The 22,836-nt window shown below is 47.3% G+C and overlaps 1 protein-coding gene across 7 annotated transcripts in view; it reads left to right on the plus strand.

Moving 5' to 3' along the window:
- The window catches only part of LOC121587667 (potassium voltage-gated channel protein Shaker), a 114,649-nt gene that overhangs the window by 19,043 nt on the left and 72,770 nt on the right, over positions 1-22,836 (plus strand). The window contains exon 1 of one of the 7 annotated variants that reach the window (XM_041904675.1): positions 13,554-13,924. The exons of the other annotated variants lie outside the window; for them this stretch is intronic. The gene's annotated coding sequence lies outside the window, so the exon portion shown is untranslated. Of the gene's footprint in view, positions 1-13,553; positions 13,925-22,836 lie in introns of those variants that run through there. 7 annotated transcript variants of the gene reach the window in all.

The following is a 22,836-nucleotide window of genomic DNA, read 5'->3' on the forward strand; positions in this document are numbered from 1 at the left end:
TGTGTTCGTTGCAGGTTTTAGGGAAAGAGGTTCGTTGCTTGCATTTCGTTGCGCCCGGTCGATCGTCTGTGAATGACAAATTCTGCCGAAGCCTTCCCCCTCTCCCCAAAAAAACCAAAATCGTTACGGGTACAGCAAAGTCCTTCACGCGTGATACGTCTTCTCCCACCCCCTGCTCATCATGGTTACCACTGCATTTGAGGGCATAACAAAACTCACTTAATTATGAGGCATAAAAGTATCTCCCATTAAGTACCGAGCGCCTTCCCTTCCCTGTGCATTATCACCACTGTCGGTCGCCCCCTTGTTCTACTCGGCTTCTCAGTGTCTGTGCCGTACGGGTTGTTTAATTTTCGTTCTTTCCCTCCTCCTCCTCACCCCGTTTCTCTGTCTGTCTGTCTCTTGCATATACACAAACCTCACTGTACTCCGTGTTCACGACTGTGCTGGTTGGCTGCTTGTTTATGTGAGGTGCCTCTAATTACTTTTCTTCTCCCGTTCTCCGTACAGGTTCCGCTGCTCCGCTGTGCGCCCACGGCTTACCGTGTGTGTGTGTGTGTGTGTGTGCTGGTGCGCGTAATAAAAGTGAAAGTCATTACCTAAATAAGCTGCCAAAGCTACCAAGTTCGCGATACACAAGCCAAAAGGCAAACACAAAAAAAGCAAATGCGCCACGTACGAGTGCATGCGAAAGGGCACGGGATGATGAAGGCGCGCATCATCGTGCCCGGGGATTTCAGTATAGCAGCAAGGAGGAAATGGGGGGGGGGAGGGAAGAGATAGAGCGCGCTAAACACCCAGCCCGTCCCGGTTGGGCTCATCTGTTTGCCTGTCCTCCAGTGCGATCTGTTGCCATTGTGTCATGCGGGAGAGTAGTAGTAGGGGTGCAGGGTGGGAGTGTTTTCCTTTGCTTTGACATGGTGGCTTGGTTGTAGCGTTTTTCCCGATCCTGTATGTGCTGCACACCGTGTACCTCAAGCCGGCAAACCAGAGCAAGAGTCTGATGCAGGTGTTTTGCTTTGCAGTTTATGAGACTAGCGGGCACAGCACCAGTGCGTGTAGCCCCTGTAGCTGACGCTGCATGAAGCGTAATGATCTTTTACGATAATGGGCAACTGTGTGAGTGGATCAGCATGATAGATTAGATACATGATAGATTGCGCCGCGGGTGAATGGACGAGAAAGTTCGTCTTTTATAGCATACTACATCGCATACCGTGACGCAGAGCTATGAGTAGGCTAAAAGCTAATGTAGGATAAGAAAATGTGCTTGTTCGTTGGTTCGAAGCAATATTTTTGTCAGCCTGCGTGCACAGTTTTTACACAATATTTTTATGCTAAAGTTGAAGGGGAGTAGTTTTTTTTTACAAAAAAATATATTGTTCCTCGATGAAACACTGCTTTAAGTCTTATTTTATTATAAAGTACCGGGCGTCTCCATAATAGTAGACGCAGTAAAGCACTGGGCGCCTCCATAATAGTAAACGCGGTAAAGCACTGGGCGTCTCCACGTACTGTACCGGGTCTTCGTGCGGGAAAATGGGACGTTGGCCGGTACAGTGCTAAGCAGTTGACAAATGTATCAGCCTCCAGTTCGATTACCGTAAAATAAAATAAATAAAATAAAAATCCTGATCGCAATAAAGCTTATGGTTCGCATTCTAAGTTGTGGGACACTAAACGCGAGGGGGAAAGAAATGGCTTTTGTCTAGCAATCGATAGCTGTGGCTTTTTTAATGTAGTTTAGTTGACCTGCTGTGCACTGAGCAATTCATTTGAAGCGTATCGGTTTTTTTTTGTGTGCAAAATGTTTTGGTAGTGTTTCAGCTATGTGTGACGTAGCGAATAATAATAATGAACAATGACAACAGAGCAGCAAAACTTCAATGCATTTGTGCTGCTTATTAAACACACTTTTTCGCATTTAGATTATCACACACAAACACACACGCAAATAAATATGTACAGTATATCACTTACCCTGGCATGTCGAACGAATAAATATAGTTTAAATTTTCTAGCTCGTATATATATAATTTATTTTACATTTAATGCTCACCTTTCCCAACCAGGATTGTCCGAAAGAATGTTGAAAGAAATGTTTTGCGGTGGCTGATTTCAGTGGATTATCTTTTGCATATAAACACAAATACACATACACACACAGAAATATGCTACTCGACGCTACCTGTACCAACTGCAAGCAATGTGTCGATATTGCGCCAATTCACCCGCCACGGTAAGGCTTTGTCGCTTGTTGTGTGCCTGGGCAGCTGCTTTGCGTTACGCCTGATATGCGCTCGAGTTTATTCCACGCTTATGTGCAACCGAACTGAACCACAACTGATCACCAGCGGCAAACGATGGTGTTGAGTTGAACACTTATGTAACAAAATAAATAAAAACACATTTACACAAAAATGAATGATGCAACCGTTTGCAGCTGTATCTGGCTGTATCTGTACACGTGCACGTTGTCCTGTGCATTGCAAGATGAAACATTACTAAATAATCGATTTTTTCTCTCTCTCTCTCTCTCTCTTTCTCTTTCTCTTTCTTTCCTTCTCTTCGGGTTCGTTTCCTGCATCTCTTCCCTAATCGACGTTGGACATCCGGTCGTGTCCCGTTCAATCGCATCCATTACTTTCCCTTTTTTCCCTTCTTCCTTTTCTTCTTCCTCTTCTTATACTTCACAGGTGAGTAATACTGTACACTACACTCGCAAGAGCAAAAGAAAAAAAAATGCTTTGCAAGGTGAGACGGTTGTCCGGCGTAGATACCGGCGAAGCGAACGGAAAACAATAGTAAGCAAGCATACCAATGCGCTCGATGACGATTTATAGCACGGAATGCGGGAAGAAACTGTGAGTGGGGTGAAAGGGAGGAAGGGTGTGGATGCGAGAACAACATTCCGAACAGAAAAGAAAGATGACCAGTGGTTGGTGTGTCTGCCGATTTTGTCGCAGAGAAAGTAAGTTGCAACCCTTTAAATGAGTTTCTAGCTGCGATGCGATGACGATGGCTGCTCCTACACTTCCCCGACTATCCTTCCCTCTCAGCCCTTTCGTTCTGAAAGGTCGCGTTTGCTGGAAGGCGGGGGGAAACAGGGGAGCGGGTTCCCATTCGTTTGCAATTTCATCTTCCACTCTGTCGCTACGGTTCATTGGAAAAACATCAGTCAGTCAGAGGCAGTATGTGTCTCCGCCGAACAAACACACACATACACAGTCCCATTTACAGTCAGCTCGGGACAGCTTTTAGAAAGCGTTCTTCTATTCTTCTCGCACTCTCTCCACCTCACGGAGTGTCATTATTGTGGCTCCATCCATCAAGCTGCCAGCTTTTTCGCTTTGATCCAGCGATTGGTGCCGATTCTTCAAAGGAAGGAAAGCAACGTACAAAAAAAAAACACACACACACACAGAAAACAAGCAGACACTGAAGCTGCAAAGTGAAGTTTTACGTTGGAATGGTTGGAGCAAAAAAAAGGAACAAAAATAAATGACTAAAATTGATACTGGGCCACGGAGGAAGGAGTAATGCGATTTCTTGCCGTCCTTCCTTTTTCTCGTTCAGTAGTTACGGCGGGGAGCCGAAGAGAGCGAGCAAATTAAAACTGACTTTTCTATTGATGCCAGCAACAGCGTGAGGGAGGAACAGCGTACAGCGGGGGGCGATGGAACGGTTTCGATTGGAACTGTTTTGAGAGCACACAAAAATAGCAAGCCACTACCGGGAGCTCCGGGCTGTAAGTGTGGAGTTGTTTTCCTTTTTTTTTGTTGTTGTTTTGTTTGCCCCCGTTTCGAGACGGGCTGCAGCATACAGTTTTGCCCAGTGTTCGGTGTTGACTGATAGTTTTGTATTTTTAGTCAAATGTGTTTAATGAAATGGAAAATGGAAAGACTTCACAGATTCTCACAATGTTACATATGACATCTACAGAGGAGAAGTGTTCCTGGAGTTCTCAAGTGTTTCTGGGGAAACTTGGTGCAGCTGTTGCTGGGCAACAATATTTTCTGGCAAAGTTTCGTATTGAATAGAGCAGGGGTTTTCGACAGAACAGGAGAGAAAAGCAATGTAAATAGAATATTAATTCAACCTACTAGGAGAAACGCTTTAGCATACTCGTGCTCTCCGAGCGTTCCCGGAATATTGTCAAGTGCGTTTGATTTTATTTCATAAGAAGGAGCCATCGCTGTAAGAGTTTAACGATGCACGAAGTTACTAGGAAGCGAACCCGAGCCGGACACTTGAAAGCGTCCCCGGCATCATTGGCCGAGAAGTTTCGGTAGAATCCAAACCGGTGAGATGGCTTCACTGCAAGGTCAGTGTGGTGAAAATTCCATGTCTATTTATTCCGCTCTTGTGTGGCAATGTGGCGCTAGCAAGCATTTTACAGTTGACAGTGCTCTTCCGCTCCCTGTGTGATGCAAGAATTTCAACGCATTTTGTGGGCTTGGAGTGGTTTCATTGCAGACCAGGAGCGTGTGTTCCGTTTAAGCCGTGTTATCTTTTTATTACCATTTTTTTTGTCACACAACACAACAATAGCAGCAGCGTTTAACGCTCGTTAGGAACAGAAGAGCGATCGTTGGAACGATTTCCAACAGGATGTCAACAGGATTCTTTGGGTATTTTTTCACATTGGTAGCTTAGCCTAAGGCACATCTTACCAGAATTGGAACGATATTCCTACGACTGCTTCATTAAGACTTCCTATTTCTGTTCAGACTGTGGAGGTCCGTCTACAGAACTCTATTAAGTCTACTAGTTAAAACCGTTTCTAGACCTCTAGGATGCGAAACGCAAACAAAATGTCAAATTTACAGCTTATTGCTAAAGACATGTTATTGGTACGGTAATGAAGTCATGACAATGAAGTCATAACAAGTCGTAAGTCAGAAATCGATGTCAAGAAAATGTCACTCTTGAAATACTACATAATATTTTAAAATATATTTAAGCGTATATATTCATTTTTTTTAATATTTATAATATTATTTAAAAAATATAGATTTATTTTAAAGTCTCATAATTAGCACCGAAAACTATTTCAAGGCTGTGGTATAATAACCACGCCATGAGAAACGTTTCGGAAATTGCCATTTTTCTTTTTGTCGTGTGAACTATGCACTTGTTTATAAAAAAAATATCAACATGGCTGGCACCTGTTGGAAACACAAATCAACAATTTTATCAATAAAATTTCAATGGCTTAAGATTATGAAGGACTTTACTGTTTGAAGAGACTCTTTAGTATCATACTAGGAGATGTTAAAACGATATAGCTTAGTACACTCATAATAAAGCATTCTTTAGGCATGTTTCAGTGTAAAGGCTTAGGAAGAGTATCTTGGGATTGTTGAAGGATTGCATCGAATTTTGAAAATCGATTTTTTAGAATTAAACAATTGTAAAATTTATAAGTTACACGTAACGTAATTTTTAGATGATCCCTTATTATGAAAATTATGTCTTTAAAATGCTGTTTCTTCATTGCCGAGCTACGGAGGTTACTAAGCAATTTTAAACTTCACTTAAATCTCATTGTGTTTCATCGTCAGTCAACGAAGATTTCTACCTTACATACAGAAAACAAGGCCACCGATCGTGGTTAGCAACGAGCACGTGCATTGCCGCTTCCTTTTCACATTACACAAAGATCAATCAATGGATCAACCGTGTATGGGTGTGTGTGTGTCTTCACATCATCGAATGTGGCACCGTTTTAGCGATAAAAATCAACGCCCGTTCCTTTACTCCATTTGCTACCTTCACACAGAAACACACACACACACACACACACACACACACACACACACACACACAACACACACACACACATACACACACACACAGTTCCAGTCGGAAGCAGAAGCGGTTGCCATCGTTCGGTATGAAAGAAGCCACGCGAAACACACATACACACACACACACACACACACGTCTGTGTGCTGTTTCTTTCTGCTTCGCTTTTTCTTGTCTTCACGCTACCGCACCGTAATTATTTCGATCTCAAAAGCATCTACGGCGGGGCGCAAAATCACAAAAGATGTCACTTGTCGGGGCTGGCGAGCGAAGCGTGCGGGGGCGGCGAGGGAAACAACGCTAGGAATGGCTAGCGGAATGTGTGGCAGAAATTCGTTAATAAATGTTTGCTAAGTATCGCACTCGGCGAAGCGTGCGATCCACCAGGCACACCCGAGCGCGCGCGCCCGCTGTAAATGGATGTAACACGCGGCTGAGAGCATAAAAGATGTTCCTCCTCGCTCCCCTCCTCATTGCACCGTTTTTCCACTATCCAGAGCTTTGTCATGGGGGCGGGGCGGGGTGTTGAAAGTGTGCCTTCTGGTTGGGGCCAACACTTGCGAGCAATTAGGACGGGAGGCAAGCCGGGACGGGAGAAGCATCACACGTCCTCGAGACATTCGCAAGGACACTCACACTCACACACACACACACACACACACACACACACACACACACACACACCACACACACACCACACACACACACACACACACACACACACACCACACACACACACACACACAGAGTAGACGACAAACAGGCGACGAACTTGTCGTTTGTCGATCCAGCTGGGCCGTCTCGAGCTTTACGAACGTAGCGGGTGTATGTGTGTGTGTGTATTTGTAAAATCATGTATGCAGTACACAAATTTTAAACCAAGTGGTGTAATAGCGTCACACATGTGAGAAAGCAAAAAAAAAAATTGCCGCTCAATAAAAAAACCACAACAAAAATCGGAGGAAAACGACAAAATTATATAATAAATAATTAAAATCCCACACGCTTACACGGAACTGGCACACTACTGTACCCTTGAGGGGTCGGACTGGTGTTCCAACCACTAAAGCGGCGATGGTTTTTTTTGTTGGTTTTGCTATCGTACTTCCTTCCCGTACATGTTTCTCCTTGCCATTCCCCATTCAGTTTGCGAATGCTGCACCGAACGTCGGCGATGAGAATGTTGATAATGAATTCTCATAAGATTCGAGCCAAGTGTACGCTAGCGGAAAGGGGGTGGGGGGGGGGGGGGTAAGCGCCACGAGTGTCGCTGCCGGCTACAGGCAACCGCAGCGCACGAGCCGAACGTTCGAGCCGACCGAGCGGAAAACAATCGAGAAGAATGGAGCAGTTAACTTTATTAGATGGTGCTTCATGTAAAACGACCTCCACCCTCCACTCCGGCATCATGCCTCGTACCACCACCACATTCCCCCTTCCCACTTTTCCCCACCGTTTTGCCTGTTTGCCTTTCTTTTGATCGCGCGTTCTGGGTGGCGTTGTTTCGGAGCGCACCATGCCACTAGGCGACGCCCAGCACACTCCATGGCGCGCTTAATTCCACTTTACAGTGTACAAAAGCGCCCCCGGGGGAAAACAGTGAGATGAGGGAGGGGCGAGATGTTTGACTTTGGCTAACGGCGGAGCCGTTCTGGTGGCGTCGTCGCCGCAACGGGACGCTCAAGCGCGCGCGATCACGATGGTGGTGGAGCTGGTGGGAAAGTGGATACAAAATATTACACCCACATCATGCGTGCTTGTGTGCTGTAGAAGTGGAAAGCGGAAGCAATCGAAAGCATTGCAACAAAATCACGGAGCAGTGAAGCAGAGCAGCCAGGAAGAGGGAGAGAGAGTGGGAATAAAAGGACTTTTATTATGTTTGTCGATCACCGCCCCCATACCGTCCCATCGCTGCGGCTCCTTGTGGTTGTTGCTGCGGCACGAGCGCCCGGTGCAATCTGGTAAGCGATATGTTACGGCTTACCGGTGACAAGTAGTTGTTTTAGTGCTCTCTCTGTGTGTGTGTGTGTGTGTGCTGCGTCCATTCCACGGTGGCGATTGGTGCTGCAATCGGAACCTCCTTTCCGCACGCTCACTCCGTTTACGAATACAATAAAAGCACGTTTATTGTGCAGCACGCGGAGTACGCGCCAGCGGAAGAAAGTGTGCCGAAGGGGATAGTACATTGTGTTGCACCTTTGGCACTGCACTTGTCTCATTTAATCAAGTTTCAATCACACTTACGGCGACGATTATTGGCGCAAGACTGGCAATAAATGTGCGGCCCGGTTTAGGATTATCGTCGGCTGGCGCCGTTCGAATGGCGCGTCCTTTGCTCGGGTAAGACATTGTGTAGTGGCACAGTATCGCTAATGATTTAGAATGCAAAAAAGGTTAACATACTAGGAACGAATTGTGCATGTTAATGTTAGTGTTCTAAGTCTTGAAATTTAATGCCAATAGAAATAAGTGAAGATTTAGCTGTCTCCGAGCAGGCAATTGCGCAATTGGTACATAATCAGGTTTTTTTCTCTATTCCTGCAATCAACATGTCTCGACGTCATGGTGTATATTGCAAAGGAAACAATGTCAGGATACAACTGGTGCAACAAACAAATACAGTTATTTTGATGCTCTGGATATCGCCTGAGAAGAGCGGTATATGAAAAACTAGACGCAGAACTAGGGCTTTACCTTTAAAAAATATAACAAAGATCCTGCCACAAAGCCAGAGGAACGCATATAAATTACTTATATACTTCTTATTCTTCTTCTTCTTCTTCTGTTTGGCGTAACGTCCTACGAGGACATGCCGCGCTCTATATACAGGCGTTCGAGACTTAATTTATTACCACGAAGCCAAATAATCCTTGCTACGGGGGGATGCGGTCCAATGTAGACTTGAGCCCATGACGGTCATGTTATTGAGTCGTTCGAGTTGACGACTTTACCACGGGACCGCACCTCTATAACGGTGTTATACTTGCTCAAAAAGCAATTTTCTGATTGGCTACAGTAGGTACTTAATTTTATCGAAGTGATTTTGACTTTTATTTTTTTCTTTTCTGAAAAACTATCCAGTATGAGAACTTCTGTTTTACATCACTAAAAATGAAATTACTATGAAGCTGTGACGCGTGGGCACTTTATTTTGCCAATGAATGTAACTAAACCACCTCATTTTTATTGGCAAATCTGAGGTTTCCATTCAAATGTGTCAAGTAATACATCTTTATGCATAAATTGGTCTACGTGTTCTCTCGAGTCTATAGCCGATACAGGTCAATCTTTCTCGATGACAGAATCGTAGCAGGAAATCGACAAAAACAATGTTTTGGCAGTTGAGAAGTAAAATATTTCTGCTTTATGCTTCGAAAAATAAAGTACAGATATGTTATAAAATTTATTAAAGAATTAATTTTTTGAATGCCCTTACACGCCAGCTTAGAATGAAATAGGAGATACAGGGTTTCCCACGATTTATTGGTCAGTTCCTATGATTGTTTGGTGCGTTCCCACGATTTTTTGATCGTAACCCATAGATTTTTGGTTCGTTTCCCATAATTTATTGGTATTTTCCGATTGGATATCAATACAACTGGAAAATATGCGAACCCACCAAAAATTGATGGGAACCAACCAATAAATCGTGGGAAACCCTGTAATGTACTGACATTAGTTTGAAATAGCTTTTTTTTAATTTGATTATCTTTTACGGCATTTCGTTTTTCTCACTTCTAATTTTGTGAGTGTTTATTAAAATCATCATCTCACCCACTGTGATTTCGGCTGCTTGTCTTGCAGTCTGATTTTCCTTACCAGACGATTCAAATGATAAGCATCTATCAAACAGACATCGAGCCGAATTTCTCCACTTGTATTCAGTAAACGAAGAGTATTACCCCCGATATGGTCAAACTTGCATGTTGAAAAAAAAAAGATCATCAAGCAGCATCTTATTGGAGAATAAACGAAAAAGCAATGCGCTGAGAATATTTCAATCTTTTTCAAATTCTTCTTTTCATGGAAATGTTGGCTTGTAACTTGATATTAATTCCTCTTTTACTAAAAGACTACCGTCAGATGAAGGCTTTTCATTACATTAAAGAAAAAGTTATTGAACTCTATTAAAAACTTCCAATACGAGATACGAACCGGAGCCTGCCAACTAGCTTCATTTAAGAGCATGTTTATTTGCCGATTAAACTATTCGTGCGAGATTCTTGCTCTGAGTTCGTTTGCCTATAAAACTGAATTTCAGCGGGCAGACAGCAAAGAACGATACATTAATTTTTTCCAGCTTGATTAATTGAAAGACTGTTCCCATCTATTCATGTTACGATTAAAATATAATTTTAACGCTGATAAATACAGTCTTTTACAAACATACAGGAAAAATAATGTTCTCGACTGAAGTATATTCTCTCGATGGGCTTTACTAACATTTCCATGAAGCAAAAACTCTGTTTTCTCATATATAAATATAAAAACTAAAACATAAATCGTTACTTCCTCCTGCTCAACCTGCAAAACCACTCTTTTACCACCACCTGAATTAAGGAATATTAAAGTGTTATGCTACTTTTAAAATGCTATCTGAAAAGCTCGGCTCCTTACCATACCGTTCTTACCTCTGTTGCTCTGTGTCTGTGTACGTCTCAACGCGAACAGTGGAATCATCTCGTGATCCATAATCGAGCGGGTGGTCCTCGAGTGCCACTCCCACGTGATGGGTATTGAGTGTGGGAAACCCGAGCCAATGGCACGATTTGTTCGCTCTTGGCGGTGCGTGTCAAATGTCTTTGTTTTTTCTTCCACCATTTGTTGTTGTTGATGATGGTTGTTGGACGTTTACTCCGCACAACCCGGCAGGGTAAAGCATAAATTGCAAACGCTCGCTTCGCTTTGAAGATGGTGCTCGAGAAGATTGAATTCCTGAAAGAGTATTGTTCAGCTTTTCAAACAAGCGAAAACAAAAATGTGTGTATGCGTGCAGCTATTTACACAGCAAGTGTTAATCAAAGTGTAAGCGCCACTCACGCGATGATTGGTGGTTGAAAACACACAAAAGCTTTACGTTAATTGGTAGCGCTGCGTCGCCATTGACGCATCACACCTTCCGATGGTGCGCACCGGACGACGCTCGGATCTTCCCGTTTGGCCAAAGGAGCTGCAATGACTGCAGCGCTAAACGCGTTCCTTCTTTTTTGTTTCCCTCCCAGCACGCTTTCAGCAACTAATGCCGTCCTCGTTCTGCTTCACTCAATCAATTTTCCGGCGCTATTTGCCTACACCGTCATTCACTGCGGGTTAGACAAAAAGAAAGAAAACCTCGACGTTAGGCGCGTAATGAGCCGTGTTGCTGTCGTGTTTGGAATTGTGTTTCAGAGCCGAGGTCGATATAGATGGATGTAACCCTGAAGAAAAAAAAAGTGGAAAGCAACCTCGAACGGTCATCAGCTCTCCGCGTTGGTCGAGTATTTTTTTTTGTTTCGCCTTTTTCCACCCTCTCATCCGCATCCTTTGTTTTTGAACGGTAGCTGTTGCTATCGGTTGATAATCGAGCGCATCGCTTAAGTTAATGGAAAGGGAGGAAAATGTGAGAGCGAAAAAAAAATAGTAAAGAAAGCAAACTCCTATCCTCAGGCGCGCTGTGCGGTGGGAAGAGCGATCGTTGCGACCGATTTGCTTGGCGGAGGCGCCTTGTCCGTCACACGTCCATCCGAGCGAACAAAAGGATGGGTAGAGTAAAACGGAGAAGCAACAACAACAACAACCAAAAACCTCCTCGGTCGAGTGACCGTGAGGAGTACAATGACAATGGAGCGAAGGAAAAATAAGTAACAAAAAGCAAACACAAAAAATAGCCACACATGCACGAACGCACCCAGATTGGGGAGGGGAAACATTCGTTTTTTTGGGGGGGGGGGGGGGGGGAATTACCAACCCAACGGAAGCCGGTGGGTAGAACGGGGTGAATGGGGAATTGTTATTGTCTATTTCGACAACCGTTAAACGACTGTCAGCTTGAGCCGTCACCTTTGCAGCGTAACGAAAGCTGGTAGGAGCGGGGGGGAAAGGGGGAAATTCTTTTGTGTGTTTTCCTGCGTGTTCGCTTGCACGGCGGCTTGCATTAATTTTCAAACTTTCCTGTCAATCTTGTTCCGGCGCTGCCGTAACCGAGTGAGGCTGTTGTTGTTGTTGTTGTTGTTGTTTTTGTTTTGCTTTGACAAAACTTTGTTAAATATAAAAGAAACCATTACTTGTGGATGACCACTGAGGGGGGGAAGGTGGTGGGTGCTTGCAGAAAGGTTCAAGCCTTTCAACCGGTCGTCTCCCCCACCATCGGCCATTTCTATATTGGGCGCTTTTCATCACTCATGAAGCACACACACACACACACACACCCAAAGGAACGGTGAAATACCGCATGACATGCACGAAGCGTCACCCGCTCTCTCGCTCTCCCGAAGAGCGCACTCAGCCGAACCCGAGTGGATGCTCTGCGCACCACTCAAGCACACGGAAGCGCACGAACCGCACCCGAACGCCGCCTTCGTGCGAGGCCGTCGTCGTCGTGTGCGCCTGTGAGTGTACCTGCGAGGAAGGACGAACGCGACTGACGGTTCCAATTACAGCACTCACACCCGCACGGCCCGAAAATAGGTAAATAAATAAAGCAATGTGAGTCGAAAATCGTTCGATGTGTGCGTGCGTGCGTGTGTGTGTGTGTGTTTGTTGTGATGTGTAACACATTCCGTGTGGTTACGTGTCCGTGTGGCCGTCTGTTCGGGCTCCTCTTTTGGGCTGTCATTTTGGGCCAAGAAGCACCCGCGGTAAATGGGGGGGGGGGGGGGGAGGAGGAAGGAAGAAGCGACACGGCAACAGCTCTCACCGCGTCACATGCTTCCAATTAACTGACGCATAATGAGCCTGCCCGCTCAGCAGGGCAGTCCGTTGCGAGGGGGCGAGCTACCGCAGGGATAACGTGCGCACGTGAGTGCCGAAAGCCGAACAAGAGACGAGCGCGCTCGGCGGTGGAGCCGAACTCGCCGAAGCGAGAGCATTTGCCGCCATAAACGGTGGCCGTAACGTAACGGCAATGCCACTTCGATGTCGTGTCTTTAGAGAGATGTTGAAAAAAAAAAAAACACCGAGCATGAGAAAAGGGCCGAAGTGAAACACTCACCCGACGCGAACGTAGTAATAAAGCGCCACAGCAGTGTTGCGGTGGCAAAAGGCAATTAAGGAGGGCAGCAGGACAGACGCGTGAAGCATACGAGGGACGACAGGTTGCAACGAGAACCGCCGAAAGGAACGCCCGAGCACTGTGGCTGTGAAAGCTTTCGCGTTGTGGAATGACCGACCGAGCTTGTGGGTTCCATTCTCTCTCTCTCACTCTCTTTTCTCTGTCTCGCTCCCGCACGCGCATTCTCGGCGCTGAGTTACGCGAGCGAGAGCGGGCACAATGGTACCGAACGGTGCTGCCTTCTTGTTTGGCACTGCAGGTGCGAACGTAGCCGACGCTTCGCTCTCGTGAGTGCCCCGCGCTACTGATGCTGCTAGTGGCTGCGGCTGCTGCTGCTGCTGCTACTGCTGCTGCCTTCGTTGCCCCCATCGACGGCGGTGCGGGACCCAGCGGGCAGCAGCGCAATGGGGGAGGGGAAGGGGGGGGGGGAGGGGAAGGGGGGGGGATGGGAAGAAAATGCGACCGAAACCAAAAAGCCGTTGCTACCGCACCGTTCTGTTCTGTTTTGGTTCTCTGCCCGGCAAGCCACACACGCAGGGCGCGCGACGACGACACACCGCACCAAACCGAGTGGGCCTTTGCTTCCTAGTACTGGGAGAGGCTTCCAGACGACGGGCACCAAAACACCCCTGTGGACGACGCGTAGCACGGTGCGCGGCTCGGCACTGCTGCGGCTCCGGGTCAGCGACAGTTTGGCAGGCCGCCTCGCACGGAGTGTGTCAGTGACCGTGTGCTCCGCTACACTGCTCTACTGCTGTTTCGTTGCCATCCACACTCCCCCTCCCCACCAACCACCCCGTCCCCACAGGCGCCCCCTTTCGCGGCGTACGTCGGCGTGTTTGCTCGGGGACGAGCGGCGCTAGCACGGTGAGCGATCGTGCGAAACGGTTTTCTTTGTTGTCCGTGGCCAGTGGCAGCTTTGTTTTGGAACGCACGGCACACGCACGCCGTGACGTTGCATGTGATGTGTGCGTGCTAGCGATTGTGTGTGTGCGTGTGTGTCAGTGTGAGATAGTGGAAAAAAGGGGGAAGAGAAGGATGGAAAGAAGCTAAGCGAGAAACGCTTCCCCAGAAAGACGGGAAAGCTTAAATTGTTGCACAAGCGAAGCAAAAACAAAGAAAAAAAAAACAACAGAAAAGTAACTACGAAACGCGTAAGAAGCCAACAAGACTAAAAAGTGTGAACCAAAAACATGGTAGAGATGGATAAACAAGGCAAAAGAAAAAAAGAAACAAAAAGTACAAAGTATTCAAAGTGCAAATACGGAAGAAAAATGAAGACAAAGCCACCAAGCGCCCGAAACAAACAAACGAAACGAAACAATCAAAGCGCGTAACAGCAAAACGCTAAACAAACTAACGAACAAACAAAGTAGCAATAAAAAAAAATACAAAAAACGTTTCAGACAATTGTGCGTATGCCTTCGTGCAGCTGTGAGTGCCTCGTCATTGTGTGATTCGTGACTTCGCTGCTACCAACACTACTGCTGCTACTACTACCACCACCACCACTACTGCTACTACTACTACTACTACTGCCGCCGCCACTGCTACCACTGCTGCTGCCGAAACACTCCGGTGCGCCTGGTTTCAATTGCGAAAGTGATCCTGATCGGTAACGTTTTGTTTGCGTTGGTACGCTATTGTGCGTGTGCGTGTGGTTCGTTTTTTTCTACCTTCAAGCGGTGTGGTGCCTGCGAGCACCACCCCTCTCCCACTCCTCGTCTTCGTTATTTTACAGCGGAACGTGTCGGGCGGGCAGGCTTAAAGTGTATCGCGCGAGCGCTTGTACGACCGAAACCGACGACGGGCATTTGCATTTCTCTCTCTCTCTCTCTCTCTGCTTTCAAAGGGTGTTTGTGAATTTGTGTGTGCGTGTGTGTGTATTTGATCGTTCTTCTGCCCTTGCTCGCATACCCCCCCCCCCCTCCACCTCCCTGCACACCGGTTCGCACCAGTTAAAGCAGCGAAAGAAACGCCAACAACCAGGCAGACTTGTCAAACCCGCCATTTTGCCGGCCCTGGTGCGTGGCAAAACGATGGCGAAAACAGGTGGATCCGGTGGGCTTGGATGGGCATAAGGAGCACTCTAAAGGCGACCTTAGCATGTACACCGCAATCACCCATCAACCAGGCTGGTTTTCCACCTCCCCCCACGTCCCGTCCCGCCGGGCCAGCAGTGGGGCAAAACTTTAATAACCCAACAGCAAGCAGAAAGGCAAAGAAAGAAAAAGAAGAAAAAGAGGGGGGAAAACCCGAGGCTCACGTAACGACTGTGGGTGGGGTGGGGCGGGACAAAGCTCTTACACGTTTATAGTTTTCATTTTTGTTGTTGCTGTTGCGTTCGTCCACCAACACTACCACCGCAGGACCGCAGCAGTACAGCTTTGTCACACGCACGTGTGTGTGTGTGTATGTGTCCAGCCGTTTTGAGGTCCGTGCCACACTGCCGCTGCGTGGTTTTCCCCCGATGTTGTACCGTGACTGTGTTTGCCCCGCCTAACCGGTGACGTTTTTGTGGGGCCAATAATAATAATGTGACCCGAAACAACTACAGCAACCGCATACAAAAAAAAAATCCCTCACGTACACCACACACAAACACACGTTTTGATCGTTTTGTGTGATAGTGTTAAAACGGGACCACACACACACACACAGACACACACACAGACACAAAAAGGCTCGGGGAATAGTGTTGGTGGCCGTCGCCATTCGGACGCCTTTGGACACGAACGCTGGTCGAATCGAGTTTCAGGGGTCTTATTCGAAAAGATGGGCGAGCAGGGACAGAAGCAGTGCCAGTGGGGGAGGGTGAAATGGGAGGAATAGGTAGGGAAGAAATTTATTTCTTGGAATTACTCCTTCCATGGTGGGCCGCGGGCAGGGTTTGTCGCTTGCCCGCTAAGGACCCAGTGTTTCTCAACCCGGGAAAGGGGGCGTTTGGCCGTCATTTCTCTCCTGCTTTGGGAGGCGTATTCTATTCGATTTGAAAGCAGAAAGGACTTTGAAGAGAAAAAAAATTCAGTATTTTTTTTTGTATAAAAATTGCGTGAAGTTTTGCGTTTTTTTTTTGTGTGCAGTGCACTGTAGGAAAATGAAACGTGTCAAAAGGCGAGGAGGGGTACGGAGGGAAGGAAACGAAACCAACAAAGTGAGCCGACTAACACGTATTAATGTAGGTGCGTGCTTGTACACGAGTACGTGTTGTGTGTGCGTGTGTGCGTGTGTGCGTGTGTATCGTTTCTGTACGGGAGCGACATAATTCGTCAATCAACCGCATCGAGCAACCGATCAGCAGCAGTTTCTCCAAACAAGCAAACAAACAACCGTAACACCTACACACACACACAGACACGCGCGTACATACACACAAAGGCGCACATACATCATGGCTACGAAGAGTATATATATATCTTTGGAAAAGGAAACAAAAAAGAACAACCAGCAACCACAGAATGAGCGATGTATGATGTGCGCTTCTGTGTGTGTCTATGTGTCTATGTGTCTGTGTGTCTGTGTGTGACCCTGTGAGCCGAAGCAGAAAGGACCTCTGCCATTGTGTGTTGCTGACCTCTTCCCTCCCAACGTGGCTCCGGAAGAAAGCAGGAGGCCTCACCATAAGGATATAATGCTCACTGTTGTATGTCACAGACAGCGCAAGAGAGCAAAGGGAAGGGAAGGAGCGGATGGATGATGAGGACCTAAAGCCACACGCTCACACACGTGCGAGGCATTGTGCGGGAGGAGGGCAACAACTTTATTTTTTTTATTAATATGGCAAGAGGACGAACGTCAGGAGCGTAGAAAGGCAAGCATGTTGCTGGGAGGGAAACGGAGTGGATAGTTATTCTTGCGGCCAGGACATTGTTCAACACAAACCTTAACATAGCGACACACATACATACATACACATCTCGAAGAGGTTCTTGGCTGCGCGACCCTTAGCCCTCGCCGCTCTTCCGAGCGGACACAAAACAGCAGCTTCCGGACGTACTCGCTCCCCCACCACTGATGCTGCCCGTTCGGGGCAGATTTTATTTGCGGTCAGGGTGGACCGTTTCTCTCTTTGCTTCCCCTTTTCTTTTGGCTGGCCGTGCAAGATCGAAGCATGATTTACGATGGCGAAGCGCGAGAACGTAAAAAGGATAATCCGTGTCCCTTTTTGCGCTCCGCTCCGGTGTGACCAACTTTTGAGCCCGGCTTCAATGTTAACGAAACGCGCCACAGCACAGCCCGGGACACACCATTTTGGCCCGACCGGGAGGAGGCGTGATTGTGCACGGGCAAGCAGCAGGGAAAGAGAGAGAGAGGGGAAAGAGGGAATGCTTTCCCTTCGGAAGATCACGTTTCAAAAACCTAGAAAGCTTCTCGGTGCAAACGGAAAGTGTGATCTTGCCCTGTGCGGGTTTGTTTGTTTGTTTTTCTTTTCTTTTGCGAGTTCGTCGCTTCACGCGAGAATTTCAACAAACAGAAAAAAAACATTAATATTAGAAGAAGAAAAAAAAGAGGTGGAACAGCAGCAATATGCCAGAGTTCGGGTTCTCTTGAACCCCTTCACTCCACTTCCCCCCCTTCATTTACCAGAACCCGCAAATGCGGCGAATGCGACGTTTCGTGTAACGGTCAAGGCGGAATATTGATTCGAAGCATGAGCAGCACGAAAATACAAAGGAAAAGGGGTTAGGGGGTGGGAGAGGTCCACCGGTGTACCGAGTGCCGGGCGTGTAGCATGCGCAATTACTGCCCACTGTCAGCGTTCTGTTTTGCTGGGGGGGGGGGGGGGAGGGGGTGGAACTTGACTTCACGCTAGCGAGCAGCCGTTGCCCGAGTTTCGTGGGTTTCGTGTTTTCGTGTCCCCGCTACCAGCCCGGGCTCCCAGCTCGGTTCGGGTTACTGCTAGTGTTTCTTCCCCTCCCCACCCCTCAATAAGGCCAATTTTGGAGTATGTATGTGTGTGTGTGTGTGTTGTTCCGATGCAGGCAACGACTTAGCAGCGATGGACTTTCTGCTCCACCGGCGCTGGTGGTGCAAAATAAGGTCACCTCGGTAAGGTTGGCGGCTGGTTTTACGCTATTTTTTTTCCACCCCTGCCTCGTTACCCTTGCGCTAACAGGGGGCCTCCTCGATGTCGCTTAAAAACGCCAAAGCAGTAGGTGCATTGCAATCGATTGCACTGTACGGCGCGGCAGAAGCAGCTGCGGCAGCAACAAAAAAAAAAAACTTTTACTGCTATTGGCAGCAGGGCTCAAGTTCTTAGCAATTTCTGCTTCTGTCGTTAGAATGGTATTTTAGTGTATTTTTTTTAAATGGAAATATTTTGAAATCAACTAACTCCCAGTCAGTTGCTGCATTTTGTGACGAAAAAGTAGATAAATGGGCAACTTTTGCAATGCCGATTGCATACCTTCAGGCGTTTTAAGTGCCAGTGACAGCGACCCAAAGTAATCAGGTCAGAATCGTTTAATTTTCCCCGTGCAGGTGGTTGCATAACTTTAGGCGTGCTTGTTCATGTGCAAGAAATATTTGAAAAAAAAAAAACTTATTGGAAAATCGACCGTTCTTATTGGGAGTTTTGCACAGCTCAGAGCGTTTCGGTTTGTTTTGCTATTAATAAACGTCATTCAAACATGGAAACAATACCATTAGTTCTAAAAGCAAGCACCACAACCGCCTACAACTATGCAATCTGCATCACAAAATGTGACCTTTAGTGTATCTTCTAAGCGGTATGCTTTCTGGTGAGTGTTTGGCAGTTAATATACATTTTTTTTTGGTTTTGTCCCAAACCGTCTCTCACAAAGCGTCCTGTGCTTGGGTAAAGTTTGGTCCGGTTGGAACCGATCAATCTGCTGCTGCAGGGCGGCTTCGAAATAGCTGAAAGAAGAAGGAGAAGGCAAAAAACACGCACACAGACACTCACAACGGCGCACGTGATTTTGCGTTAAATAAAGTGACCTCCTAGTGTTTTGGCTTTAACTGCACACCCCCCCCCCCTCCCACCAATTGAAGGAAGGCACGTACAGCGAACGCGGGAAGCACGTCGCCCGATGCCCGGTGGGATCTTAAACGACCCTATCACCGCACCGCCCGGCACAGGTGCACCCGGCGCTTGGGCAAAGATGTGCCGAGCGAGCTTCGATCTCTTCCAGCCCGCTGTGGTTGTTCGCTCAAGCGCTGGTGCGCGCTCCCGGTCGAGTGTTTGCGGGCGTCTCTTCTTTATTTCGTCTAGCGGGCGGCCCGGCGGTTAGTTGCTAACGATACGGCCGCTTAAAAGGATTTGCTCCGATTTTGACCTCCCCATCTCCCTCTTTTTTGCTTTTCATTTTTCGGGGGGGGGGGGGGGGTGCTTTTCTGCATTTTCATTGGCACACACACACACACACAAAATGGAACGGAAATTCCACCAAGTCATCCGCAGTGCCGAATGACGAGCGGCAGGCACGGCCGACCCAGGAGGCAAGGGGAGGCGAGCGTAGCGCAGCCGAAAAAATAGCGAATGGTGCAGCGGTGACCAGTGGAAGCGGCGCAGAAAAAGCGAAGAAAAACACACACATACACATTTTCCACCATGAAATCAAATTGCCGATTTAGTCACCCTCGACCGGCACGCAGCGCGCAGAAAAAGGATGAACGGTTTCGTTCTGCGGCGCCCGAGACTGGTCCTGGGGGTTGCTTTCCCCTTTCCCGAGCGGTGGCGGGGTGTTTGAGAGCTCGAAACGCGATGCTGAAAAGTGATTAATGTGATGTTGGCAAAAAGAGGGGGGGGCAGAGCGAATGAAAAAGACTGGAAGGAGCAGGAAACTGATAAAACCCCAACGCAATGAAAGGGGTTTCGAGTGTGTTTGTGCGCGTGTGTGTGTGTGTGTGTGTGTGTGGTGAGTGAGACAGCTCAAATTAGAATTCTCGGTGGAAAACGCGAAACTGACTTGGTTTTGTGGGTTGGGTTCGTTTTGCGTGGGAAAGCGCGAAAATGCTTGAAACGATGGGTGACGCGAGAAAACGGCGAGATAACAGGCGAATCCCCGATTCCACACACCGGTGCCCTTTAGGCGGGCGGCAAACTAAGGAGGTAGAGGGAAGGGGGGAATTCCATCCTCCATTTGCATTTATTAACACACACACACACACATGCTAAGGAGAAAAAAACGAACAAAAAAAACATTCCTTTATTGGCTCTTTCACCAAAGAGAAGGTAAATATTTTCCAATTTTTTTTTGCCTCACAAAAAGTGTGAAAATGTGACTGCGCCACTGTGTGCGTTTGGGAAAAGGATTCTTTCACCCCTTTGCTGCCACAGTTTAAGTAATGCAGTTGCAGTTTTAATGGCGTCGGTTCGTTTAAAACAAAACCCCATCCACAAAAAACCGATCAGGCGCACCCGAGATGAAGGCGTGTAGTTTTTCACCGAATTCCCCCCCCCCCCATTCCACCCGCGCGCAACACAATGATCCTTATCGTTAATGCCCGCCCCCCCCGCCTAGTTTTCGTGGCTGTTTTATTTTCATTTCCATTGTGCAAAAAAAAAAGAAGATAATAATCGGGAAAATCCCAAAAAGGAATAATCGAGCTCGTTTTTGTGTGGTCCGTTTCGAGCACACCCGCGAACTAGACCGTTTGTTGGAGCGTGTTTTCATTTTTTTTCTTTCCCCCATTTGAACAGTTGTCCTCCTTGCTCTATCCCCTTTCCTGTCCCTGCCACCGATTCGGAGTGGCGATGAGCCGTGGGATCGATTCGGAAATGAATTCTGCACGCGCCGCTCAAAAATTCGTGTTTGCATTATTTTCTTCACAGCACTTTTTGTTGCTGTTGTTGTTGTTGTTATTGTCTTCCCTTTTCGCTGCCTCCGCAAATGCAAATGATGCGTCAGTGGGGGACGCACTGGAGACGTCATCAGGGGGAGGAGGGAGCCATTCCCGATGGTCGGGACCGGTGCGGAAAGTGCTCGAGTCGGAAATGCTGATGGGAAATCATTTATTAATCGGATTTTTCCAACAAACTTGGTCCGCCTTGCGTCACCCACACTGTCTCTTTCTCTCTTTTCTTTTTCTTTTCGCTTCCTCTTCTTCCCGGGGGGGGGGGGATTTTTTTTTAATTCTTCTTGTTGCTCTCATCACTGCCCGCCCTCATCGGGCGGATAAACTTGCCCCAAACTATTACATCATCGGTTGGCGAATGGCCCAAACCAAACACAGTGAGCGAGAGAGAGAGAGAGAGAGAGAGAGAGAAAGAAAGAGAGAGAGAGAGAGGGGCAAAAAATGTAGGAAAAGCTGTGAATAAGTTAATAAATGGCATCGGCATTCGTCGTCGCCGCCGTCAGCGTCATCGGTGCGGCATCACTTTTGCCACCAACATTTTACACAACTCCCTCCCCCAAGCAGAACGGTTGTGCTCGGGAGGTTTTGTTTATTATCCAACAGGCAACAGCAATAAGCTGGAAGCTCTTGCGCGTTTAAGAGAGGAGGTAAAGAGGAAGAAGAAAAAGCAGAAAAAGCAAAAGAAAAACGCTCCGCCAAGCTGAAAACAAAACAAAAAAAAAAAAACACACAGCACACTCAACGAAGGAAAAGTTTTCCCTCCCCCGCCGGGAGGTTTTTCAGGGCTGCCTTACTAGTTCGTTTTCCCTTTTTTTGCGTTCCCTTACCCGTGCCCATTTGCCTCCTCCCCTGGCGTGTGCACGAGGCACAAATATTATTCGTTTTGGATCGAATTTGGCTCCTTTGCAGACCTTTTTTTTTGCTTTCTATTTTTCGACAGCAGGTTTGTGGTGTGTGTGTGTGTGTGTGTGTGTGTTTGTTGTTGATGCGCTCTTCACCGCCGCTGTATCTGCCACTACGAACGCATGCCACGAGTTGCTTGTGTCGTCTTTTCTCATTGAGTGAAAGAAAAAGGGTGGAAAATCCCTCCCTCTGTTTTGCCAGTCCAGCCAGCCGCAGGCCAAAGGTTTCATTTGCGTGAATGTTTACCGAAAGCGGTGGCGGCTACCCTCTTTTCCAATATGTTTTCCAATCAACCATATGTGTGTATGTGTGTGTGTGTGTGTTGCATAGATAGGAAAGCAATCGGGCAAAACCGTTCCCAAACGGACCACCGCCGCCGCCGTCGTTGTTATCTCGTGGCCCGGCAGGTGGCAAATGTAGGCCAAGCATCACCATCGCCGAGCCACGAAATTTGACGCGCCACCGGATGGCGGAAAGGAGCTCGGAAAATCTCATTTTCTTCTCGGCTCTTTTTTCGCAGACACGTCCTCCCCCAAAAAGGTTGACCGGATACGAAATGAGCATTCTGGTTCTGGGTAAACAAATAAACAACAAAAAAAAGAAAAGTCTTCATTCCACTATCGCTTCACACAAAAAAGGCTCCAAATGCGCCCGCAAGGTATGCAACGCGTGTGCCAAAAGTCACATTATTAAGGTTTCATGCGCAGATGATACGCAGCGGCGCGTGCTCGAAGACCTGTTGCAAAACGCATCAAAGTTAATTAAGAGCGCTTCAATTACTTCCGACAGGTTCTTCGGGGGGGTCGTTTTTGGAAGGGAAGGGGACTGGTTTTTTGCTTGTTTGCTTGCTGCTGGAAAATGTGCACCGTCAGTCACTCTGTCATGGCACATTGTTCTCACTTTCCTTTTTTCTTCCCCCTGTTTTTTTTTTTGAGGGGTTCAACCAACCATCTAATTACTACCTCGCCATTTTCCGGCCCACCGTTCGCGGGGGCTTCCGCCATTTTAATTATCGTGTATAGTGCGGTGCACGGAAGGGGAAGGTACGGGGGTGGGAG

This window comes from Anopheles merus, chromosome X (genome assembly GCF_017562075.2).
Source record: "Anopheles merus strain MAF chromosome X, AmerM5.1, whole genome shotgun sequence".
In the NCBI taxonomy this organism is placed as follows: Eukaryota; Metazoa; Arthropoda; class Insecta; order Diptera; family Culicidae; genus Anopheles; species Anopheles merus.